Source organism: Schistocerca piceifrons, chromosome X, assembly GCF_021461385.2.
Source record: "Schistocerca piceifrons isolate TAMUIC-IGC-003096 chromosome X, iqSchPice1.1, whole genome shotgun sequence".
NCBI classification, from domain to species: domain Eukaryota; kingdom Metazoa; phylum Arthropoda; class Insecta; order Orthoptera; family Acrididae; genus Schistocerca; species Schistocerca piceifrons.
Window position 1 is genome coordinate 855,729,640 of NC_060149.1, and position 11,250 is coordinate 855,740,889.

At 45.8% G+C, this 11,250-nt stretch overlaps 1 pseudogene; it reads right to left on the reverse strand.

The window, feature by feature from the left end:
- Positions 1 to 10,814: 10,814 nt before the first annotated feature.
- Positions 10,815 to 10,932, reverse strand: LOC124723282 (annotated as a pseudogene).
- Positions 10,933 to 11,250: the final 318 nt, after the last annotated feature.

An 11,250-nucleotide genomic window follows, 5' to 3' on the forward strand; every position in this document is an offset into this window, starting at 1 on the left:
TCTGTTGCTGTATACCATAATTGTTTTAACTAGATAGTTTTATCTCATAACCTGCCTCCAACATTAAGGTTATGGTATAGCAGTAGCGGACAGGAGTGTTATAAACGGTACCGCGAGACCACGAGCTGGGGACTGTCCAGAGTATGGGGTGCATAATTTCCATGCGTCACAGAGCCACCGTCCAGTTCCAACTATGGCCAAAATTGGTTCAAATGGCTCTGAGCACTATGGGACTCAACTGCTGCGGTCATTAGTCCCCTAGAACTTAGAACTAGTTAAACCTAACTAACCTAAGGACATCACAAACATCCATGCCCGAGGCAGGATTCGAACCTGCGACCGTAGCGGTCTTGCGGTTCCAGACTGCAGCGCCTTTAACCGCACGGCCACTTCGGCCGGCACTATGGCCAACAAGTGCTGTGATTAGTCATTGTGATTCATAGCCTCACACACATGACCAGTCGCAGTGCACTTGTTGACGTGTCAACATGAGCTTGGACCAAAGGAGTCACACACGTGACCAGTCCCAGAGCATTTGTTGAAGTGTCAACATGAGCTTGGGCAAAAGGAGCAGGGCATTATTGGTGAAGCTCTGTTGTCAAAACGGCAGTAACGCTGCAGCTGCGCTTCGAGAATATAGCAGGCTGAAAGGATTGCGGAAGGGTCTTCTTTCTCCTCCTGCTGTGAAGAGCATGATGGAGAAGTTCTAATCAACTGGAGAACTGGGCGTCGCTCCGGGAAGAGGCCAACGACCGACTGCACCACAGTTGGTTGATGAAATCGCTGTTGCTATGGCAGACAACGCTGCTATCGTAAGACAGTGAGCGAACAGTGGAACATCCCGTGGTCCACTGTATGGAAAATGCTTCGAACCATTCGGAAATGGTATCCGTACAAGATCCACCCCAGGGCGCACAACGAATTGTTGACTTCGCTCTCCACTTTCTCGCAAGGACTGAACTTGACGAGGGCTGGTCCTGGGCCATCCTATGGACAAACGACGCTCATTTTTCTCTGACGGGTGAACACGCAGAATTGCCGAGTGTGGGGACTTCCAGTCATTGTGCATGAAGTTCCTCTGTATAATGTGGCCTCTGGCTATGTTCATCACTGGCCCATTCTTTTTTGACCAGGCTGGCTCTCAAGGACGAAAGACGTGCAGTGTGACTGGCCAGCATTACTGCGACATGCTTCGCCAGCATGTCATACCTGCCCTAAAGAAGAGAGATGAACTGCACTCAACAGTTTTCATGCAAGATGGGCCCCCACCGTATATCGCTCGTAAAGTTCACCTGCTTCTCCGGAACACATTTTTCAACGATCGAATTATCGGCCGATCGTTTCCAAATGCTTGGCTGACACGGCACCTGATCTCACTCCCTGTGACTTCTGGTTGTGGGGCTACCTGAAGGACAGTGTTTACCAGGGGAACATTCACACATGTGATGATCTGAAGCGCAGCATATCAAGAGAGGAAGACAGCATACCTACGGAAACGCTTCGTTCTGTTGTACAGAATGCAATCCTGCACTTTGAGACTCTTCTGGCCATTGATGGGCGCCACATTGAGCCCCGTTTGTAGCAGCAATGGCACCCTTATGTAATGGTCTGACGTACCGTAGCAGCACATTAAAAGTGTTTCACTTGAATTGATTCTGCATTATTTCTCTTCCCCATGTCCCTGACATTAATGCTACCAAGTTTGGTACTCGTAAAGTCATTAGTTTCCGTGTTACAACATGTTAACTAGAGAAAGTTTATATATAACCACCCGGTACTTTGGAACGTGAGAGACCTTTTACTTTAACTATTACAATGTGATGGTCGTAAAGGCTGGCATGGATTACGTCGTAATCTTGCATGGTTATGCCCATTGTGATATAGATTCGGTCAAGCCTTGAGGCTGCTGCTGCCGAGGCATACGTACAGTGAATACGTGTGATGCCAAGGCGCTCAATCAGATCTTTCATGTTCAGTCTTGCTATCATGTTTTTCAGGGTGTTGTGCCTTTCAAATCTATAGCCCTTAGTTCGCAATTAAAATCTTCTGCGATGATGATATCACATTTCGCCTGCCGCAGATAATACGGTACATCTTCGGTAAAAAAACTTTACCCTTGGAGCTGTGTTATTGGAACTGGAGGGAGCGTAGAGGTTTAAAAGGGTTAACCTATTCAGAATTCCTTTGATTATGCGTCCCCCCGACTCTTTTTCTACGCCCTGCAACTCTAATCCATCCCTGGTTAGCCGGCCGGAGTGGCCGAGGGTTCTAGGCGCTACAGTCCAGAACCGCACGACCGCTACTGTCGCAGGCTCGAATCCTGCCTCGGGCATGGATGTGTGTGAGGTCCTTAGGTTAGTTAGGTTTAAGTAGTTCTAAGTTCTAGGGGACTGATGACCTCAGCAGCTGAGTCGCATAGTGCTCAGAGCCATTTGAACCATCCCTGGTTAAGATACAGCAACCCCTGCCTCTAATGCCAACGTTGTTACATGCCTTATTTGACTGAAAGGAACCTCTCTCTTCGCAAACAACTGTTTGCAAAAACGCACTATCGATATTATTAGTTCGAAGAATTTTGTTTTCATTCCTTATCCCACAAGAATTTAACGTTAGAAACGCGCTACTCTTATATTTTCCACTCAACTAAATTCACGTCTTTAATATTTTCATACAGAGTCAGTTGCTGTTTTAGCTATTGGCATATATACCTTTCCTTTCTGTTTTCGTTGTTCTTTCATTTTGTCACTCTTCGTTTCGTTATGCGCCACCTTTAAGTTCGGTTTGAGCTTCACCCGTGACGATTTTGGACCACTTTGCGGTTTGAGCGACGTGGGACTGCTGGTGGCTTGTTCGAAGTCCGAAGTCTCCTGCGGTGACCTCAGCTGAGCCGTCGGTGACAGTGAAACTTGTTTTGGAGGCGTGTCCTGCTTTGTTTCCTTGTTTACTACATGCCTTGTCAGCTGTTGAAGCTTCACTCAGCTGTTGTTGCCTGTTGTTTTCCTCCGTCCGTTGGTTGTTGTTTTCTTTCCATTTCCTTGGCATGACTCGGGGGTCTGTAACGTGTGCTTTAGGTGTCTGATGTAACATAGGTACTTGTACAGATACTACCACAGGTGCATCCGTCTCAATTCCGACTGGTAAATTCAACACTTTATCTGATTTTTGTTTCCTCGGTGTTTGCGAAGAACTACCACCATCGTCTTCTGCTTCGGAGTTAGAGTTTTCCTTTTCCAAATGCGGCTTCTTGCTCTTCTGATTTTCAGTGGCTGTGGGACGGTCACTTGCCTTCGTTTCGGTGTCGCATTCTTTGGGAGAAACTATCGCGCGTCACCAACTTATAGACCGGTTTCTTGCGTAGGAATTACGGGTTGGACTTCGGTGCTTCTTCCACTTTCCTCGCCATCTGTCTGTATGTCCAAGCACTCTTTTCTTGTTCCTTTCATCAAAGGAGGGTAGTCATCAAAAGTGATTAGAGGTGGTTACTCATCCGCCTGGGTACACTAGATAAACAATTAATCATCTGGTATTAATGAGTTTTATTACAAAAAGACAAGATACAATACATAACTTTGATATATGTGTCGCAAGCAAAGGGCGACATACAAAATAATCAGTCTTCTTCAGAACAGACAAATACAAGTCTGTGCTACATAGAGATTCCTAACGAAGTCGCTAACGTTGACGCTGCTATCCAAGTGGGCCGCCACCAGTCGCGCGCGGCGCTTATGTCCTCTTCACCTAGGGGCCGCTGCTGTCGCGTTATCGTCTTAGAAGGGGGTTGGTCACCATGCTATTGGGGGACTTCTTGTCACAGCCTCCTCTTCTTCGTCGTTCCCGACTGGCGTGCCGGCACTGACTTACGCCTTACGCAATAACATTCCTCTCCCCCCCCCCCCCCCCCCCCCCGCCTTAAAGCGACTGACAGTGACAGTCATCGTATGTGGAGCACGACAAGGGAAGGGGGGGGGGGGGGAAGGGGAGGCAGGGGCGTGAACGCTGTGATGGACCGGAAGCTGTGGCTGTGGCTTTGGCTGCAGGGGATGTCAGACTTCCGGCCGTACCCTACCATCCGGCCTTCGCTCTAGTGGATACGTCGCCCCTGAAAATGCCCAGAAGGGTACGCATCCACTTCCTGAGGTCCATACGAAGATGTAGAAGGTGTCGGCTGCTCTGCTGTGGCGTGGGCGGGTACAGCTACATCGGCAGAACGAGAAGAGTCGGAGGAGGTGAAGGCTCCATCTCCGTGGGGTCGTCCCGCGGTGTCTTGGTGACACCCTCCGGCGGCTGCTGAGGCCGCGCTGTCCTCGGGATCCGAAGAGATACAGAAGGATCATCGTGCACATGACAGTGGCGAATTTTAATGCGATTTCGGCGCTCCAATCCGTCTGGGCCTGAAATGAGATACTGTACATGCATGCGCCAAGTCGACGAAGGATCTTGTCCCGCTCCCACCGCCTGCTGCAACTAAAAACCCTGAAAAAACATACCATGTGGCTCGAAGCGATACTTGCGGCCTGATGCTGAGGAGGGTGAGCAGGTGGATCAGTGTCCGATTGCGGCAGCCGTGAAGAAATTCCACCGGCGATGGTCCATCTCGTCCATGCCAATGATAGAAGGCGAGAACTAGTTGCAATGCTTGATCACTAATGTGTGCGGAGCGAAGTTTGGCCATCTGATGCTTGAAGGTTCTGACAAAACGTTCCACATTGCCGTTTGACTGTGGATTTTCTACTGCCTAGATAATTAAGACTTCATCATTGGTATTAGTTATTCTGCACTGATGATATAAAAAAATCTCAACACCAAGAAGGAGTTGTGCGACGGAAACGAAAGCTGATAGGCGTGTTTCTTCATCTCAAACATGATGTATATTCAGATTTCACACTAGTCACATAAGAGTGGCGGTAGTTGCGCTACTATGAGGATGCAAATCAGGTTTACATTAAATACACGCTATAGCGGTTGTTAGAGTGAATTATCTTTGAGATTGGATGTCGTGAGTTGTTAGTCAAGAATGCATTTAAAGCAACAAAAACACCATTATCAGCACCGTGTCTATGGGCAGAGCCTTTGAGTATTACTCAAAACGTCCCGCCACCGCTTAAATTTTGATTAATAATCAGCATTGGTGGCCGAAGACTTCCGGCACAAGAAGTCATCCTCACTCGGCCACTGGCCTTGTCAAAGAGGGTGGAGGAGCGGTCAGAGGTTCGGGGCACTCTCTTGTCCTTCAGATGGGAAACTGCCCATAAAACCTGAAGAATAGGCAATTATCAACGGCATGAGGATGCAGAAGGCAAGGGAAACCACGGCATTAAAGACACATAACGTGTATCGGCCCGTAATTGAAAAAGGGTCATGATGATCTCTCCATTGGCAAAAGATTCCGGAGTAGTCCCCCATTCGGACCTCTGTGAGGGGACTGCCAAGGGGGAGGTTACCATGAGAAAATGGCTGAATAACAAAAGGAAGGAAAACGTTCTACGAGACGGGGCGTGGTATGACAGAAGCTTGAACGTGATAGGTAAGCTAGAAAATCTGAAAAGGGATATGGAAAGGCTCAGTCTAGATGTAATAGGGGTCAGTGAGGTGACATTGAAAGAAGACAAGGATTTCTGGCCAGATGAGAACAGGGTAATATCAACAGCTGTAGGAAATCGTATAATGGAAGTAGGATTCGTTATGAAAAGGAAGGTAGGGCAGCGAGTGAGTTACGGTAAACAGTTCAATGATAAGGTTGTTCTTGTCAGAATCGACAGCAAGCCAACATCGACAATGGTAGTTCAGATATACCTACATGCCGACGTCACAAGGTGAAGATGAAGAGATAGATGAAGTATATGAGGATATTGAAAAGGTAAAGAAAATCTAAAATGGGAAATGAAAAACTAATAGTTATGGGGGAATGGTATGCTGTTGTACAGGAAGGTTACAGGAGGATATGGACTTGGGACAAGGAATGAGAGAGGAGAAACAATAATTGAGTTCTGAAATAAGTTTCGTCTAGTAATAGAGAATACTCTGTTCAAGACTGACAAGAGGAGGAGGCATACTTTGAAAAAGCCGGGTGATACGGACAGATTTTAGGTAGTTTACATCATGGTCAGACAGAGATTCCGAAGTCAGATACTGGAATGTAAGGGGTACCCAGGAGCAGATATAGACTCAGATCACAACGTAGTAGTGATGAAGAGTAGGCTGAAGTTAAAGAGATTAGCCAGAAAAAAATCAATAAGCAAAGAAGTGGGACACAGAAGAACTAAGGAATCACGAGATACGCTTGAAGTCCTCTAAGGCTATAGATACAGCAATAAGGAATAGCTCATAGGCAGTACTGTTGAAGAGGAATGGACATCTCTAAAAAGGGCAATCACAGAAGTTGGAAAGAAAAACATAGGCACAAAGAAGGTAACTGCGAAGAAACCATAGGTACCAGAAGAAATCGATAAAAGAAGGACGTACAAAAATGTTCAGGGAAATTCAGAAATACAGAAATATAAGTCGCTGAGGAATGAAATAAATAGGAAACGCAGGGAAGATAAGACGAAATGGCTGCTTGGAAAACTTGAAGAAATCGCTAAAGAAATGATTGTTGGAAGGACTGACTCAGCATACAGGAAAGTCAAAACAACCTTCGGTGAAATTGAAGCAAGGGGAGTTCCACGGTAATTCCACTGTTGAATGCAGAGGAAATAGAGGATAGCTGGAAAGACAACATTGAAGGCTTCTATGAGGGCGAAGATATGTCTGATGCGATAGAAGAAGAAACAAGAGTCGATTTAGAGGACATAGGGGCTCCAGTATTAGAATCAGGATTTAAAAGAGTTTTGTAGGGCTTAAGAACAAATAAGTGAGAGGGGATAGATAACATTCCATCAGAATTTTTATAATCCTTGGGGGAAGTGGCATCAAACGATTATTCACTTTGGTGTGTAGAATGTATGAGTCCGGTGACATACTATCTGATTTTCGGAAAAAATATCAGCCACACAATTTCGGAGACTGCAAGAGCTGACAAGTGCGAGAATCATCGCACAATCTGGGTAACAGCTGATGCATCCTAGTTGCCGACAAGGATAATATACAGAAGAAAGAAAACTGAGGATGTGTTAGACGACGATCAGTTTCGCTTTAGGAAAGATAAAGGGACCAGAGAGCAATTCTGACGTTGCGGTTGATAATGGAAGCATGACTAAATATCTTGAAAAAGCGTCGACCTGGAAAAAGCGTCAGACAGTGTAACATGGTGCAAGATGTTCGAATTTCTGAGAAAAATAGGGGTAAGCAATGGGGAGAGACGGGTAATATACAATATGTGCAAGAACCAAGAGGGAATAATAAGAGTGGAGACCAAGAACGAAGTGCTTAGATTAAAAAGACTATAAGATAGGGATGTAGTCTTTCACCCCTACTGTTCACTCTGTACATCGAAGAAGCGGTGATGGAAATAAAAGAAAGGCTCAGGAGTGGAATCAAAATTCAAGGTGAAAGGACTGAGAGTAAATCGAAGAAAGACGAAAGTAATGAGAAGCATCAGAAATGAGAACAGCGAGAAACTTACCATCAGTGTTAATAGTCACAAAGTAGATGAAGTTAAGGTATTCTACAACCTAAGTAGCAAAATAACCAGTGACGGATGGAGTAAGGAGGAAATCAACAGCAGACTAGCACTAACATAATGGACATTCCTGGCCAAGAGAAGTCTATTAGTAACAAACATTGGCCTTAATTTGAGGAATAAATTTCTGAGGATGTAAGTTTGGAGCACAGCATTGTGTGGTGAGGCACAGGCTGTGGGAAAACCGGAACAGAAAAGAATCGAAGCAATTGAGATGTGGGGCTTCAGACGAATGTTGAAAATTACGTGGTCTGATAAGTTAAGGAATAAGGAAGCTCTGCGCAGAATTGGAGAGGAAAGGAATGTGTGGAAAAAACTGACAAGGAGATGGGACAGGATGATAGGACATTTGTTAAGACATCAGGGAATGACTTCCATGGTACCAGAGGGAGCTGTGGAGGGCAAAAACTGTAGAGGAAGACAGAGATTGGAATGCATCCAATAAACAATTGAGGACGTAGGTTTCATGTGCTACTCTGAGATGAAGAGGTTGGCACAAGAGAGGAAATCGTGGCGGGCTGCATTAAACCAGTCAGAAGACTGATGACTCAACAAAAGCAGCACCGCTCGGAGTCTGAAAGAAACAGGGAACTCCACTTACCCCAAACCACCACCTTTCATGACTTCCGTGGTGTCAATAGAGAGCTCACTGGACGGCAGGGTGGAGATTTTGTGAGCTTGTCGATGAAAGCTGGGTCTGCTTCGATGCCAAAATTGCAGTGTGTTGATTTGGGGGAGGCCAACTGAGGGCCTTCAACCAACCAGTCTGCGTACTAGACACACTGGACCTACGCCTGGAGTTATGGTCTGGGGTGCGATTTCGCTTTATAGCAGAAGCACTCGTTGTTATTCCACGCACCCTGACGGCAAATTCGTACGTCAATCTGGTGATTCGACCTGTCGTGCTGCCATTCATGAACAGAAATCCCGTGGGTGTTCTCCAACAGGATACCGCTCATCCCGATACTGCTGTTGCACCCTGATGACAAATTTGTACGTCAGTCTGGTGATTCGACCTGTCGTGCTGGCATTCATGAACAGAAATCCAGTGGGTGTTTTCCAACAGGATACCGCTCACCCAGATACTGCTGTTGCACCCTGACGGCAAATTTGTACGTCAGTCTGGTGATTCGACCTGTTGTGCTGTCATTCATGAACAGAAATCCAGTGGGTGTTTTCCAACAGGATACCGCTCACCCAGATACTGCTGTTGTAATCCAACATGCTACACAGTGTCGACATGTTTTCTTGACCTGCTCGATCACCAGATCTGTCTCCAATCGAGCACAAATGGGACATAATCGGACAACTCCAGCGTCATCCACAAACAGTATTAACCGGCCCTGTGTTGACCGACCAAGTGCATGCTTGGAATTCCATCCCACAAATTGACATCCGGCACCTGTACAACACAATGTATCCACGACTGCATGCTTGCATTCGACATTCTGGCGGTTATACCGGTAATTAATATAGCAGCATTTCACATTTGCAATAACTTGTCTTACGCTTGTATTAACCTGTCAACTTGCGGTGTTAATCACTGAAATATGCTACCGGGACAAATGTGTTCCCGAAATTTCAATATTTTATGTCAATTATTATTTGATGTTGAGATTATTTTCGTTAATGTGTATGCCATTGCACCTACTGGCAGGGTGTCAGCATATTTCAAGAACATGTATTGGTCAGGGAGAACATAGTTTTCTTACATAGGGCTAGATCTCCAATTCTGATTCACAATTAACGAATACTGTCATCTGTGGAAATAGATACCAGGTGAACATTCACGTTTTTATTCCGGACATGTGTTACTGATCCATAGGAACTGTGATATGTTGCACTGACAATATCGTATCCCAGTATTTAGGACAACCATGTTGAGTATGTGCTTAAACAGAAGCTCTTGTAAAATATGGAATTTGGTTCTGCTAATGCCCTCAGAGTTCAGTTGACATGTTTTAATACTTGGTCCCACTTTTCCAGATGTTTTGCCATGGAAAACAGCACCTGATATAGTGCTGAGTCATTCGTCCTCTGATTGTTGTGTTCCTACCCCTCCTTAATTAATTTACAATCACCGTGAACATCTCCGCGCGACCGGTACGGTCGCAGGTTCGAATCCTGCCTCTGGCATGGATGTGTGTGATGTCCTTATGTTAGTTAGGTTTAAGTAGTTCTAAGTTCTAGGGGACTGATGACCATAGATGTTAAGTCCCATAGTGCTCAGAGCCATTTGAACCATTTTGAACTTGAGGGAGTGCCAAAACGAAAATAATCTGCCTCTGTGATTGTTTCGTCTGTAATATGAGAGAACATTCTTGATCTGAAAGGTGCTGAGTTAAATCGCTTAAACTGAGAACATTGACGGTGAAACGGTAACATAGCTAACATTTCTCTGCATGGCCAGTTAATGATCCAAAGTAGCACAAATGACGAGTAAACAGCGGCTGCTGTAAGGCACACCCAAGCTTACTCAAACTAGTGAACTCATCGTTAATACCTTAATTAGGTTGGCGCCATTTGCGACTAGGTCAATAGGCCCTTATAACAGATTATGTCTGCTCTTACAGGCCCTAGCCATAATTTAAACTAAACTTCAGTTCAAGGTGCAGACCTAATCTATTTAAAACTAAACAGGCACTAGTTATAACTTAATCAAATGCAGTGTGCTAGCAAAATGCGTTTTAGGTTACTCAAGCACCACCAAGTGGTTGATTTTTGTGATCTGTCTCTTGACTGGTTTGATGCGGTCCACCATGAAGTCCTCTCCTGTGCGGTACGGTCGCAGGTTCGAATCCTGCCTCGGGCATGGATGTGTGTGATGTCCTTAGGTTAGTTACGTTTAAGTAGTTCTAAGTTCTAGGGGAGTGATGACCTCAGAAGTTAAGTTCCGTAATGCTCAGTGCCATTTGAACTATTTGAACCTCTCCTGTGCCATCCTCTTCACCTCAGAGTAGCATTTGCAGCCTATGTCCTCAAATACTTGGTGCACAGTACTCCATCTTCAGACACAAGTGGCCCATCCGGACCATCCGACCGCCGTGTCATCCTCAGTGAGGATGCAGATAGGAGGGGCGTCTGGTCAGCACACCGCTGTCCCAGTAGTTCTCATGGTTTTCTTTGACCGGAGCCGCTACTGTTCGATCGAGTAGCTCCTCAACTGGCATCACGAGGATGAGTGCACCCAGAAAAATGGCAACAGCGCATGGCGGCCGGGATGATCACCCATCCAAGTGCCGGCCACGCCCGACAGCGCTTAACTTCGGTGATCTGATGGGAACCTGTGTAACCACTGCGGCAAGGCCGTTGCCCTAATACTCGGTGGATGTATTCTAATCTCTGTTTTCCACTTTAATTTTTACCCTCCACAGCTCCCTCTAGTACCATGGTACCATTCCGTTTGTCATAGAACATATCCTACCGTCTTACCCCTTCTTCTTGTCAGTGTTTTCTATATATTCCTTTCCTCTCCGATTCGACGGAGAACCTCCCCACTCCTTATTTTATCAAACTACCTAATTTTCAACATTCCTCTGTAGCACCGCATGCTTCGATTCTCATCTTTCCCTGTCTTCCCAGAGTCCATTTTACACTACCATACAATGTTTTGTTCCAAACATCCATTATGA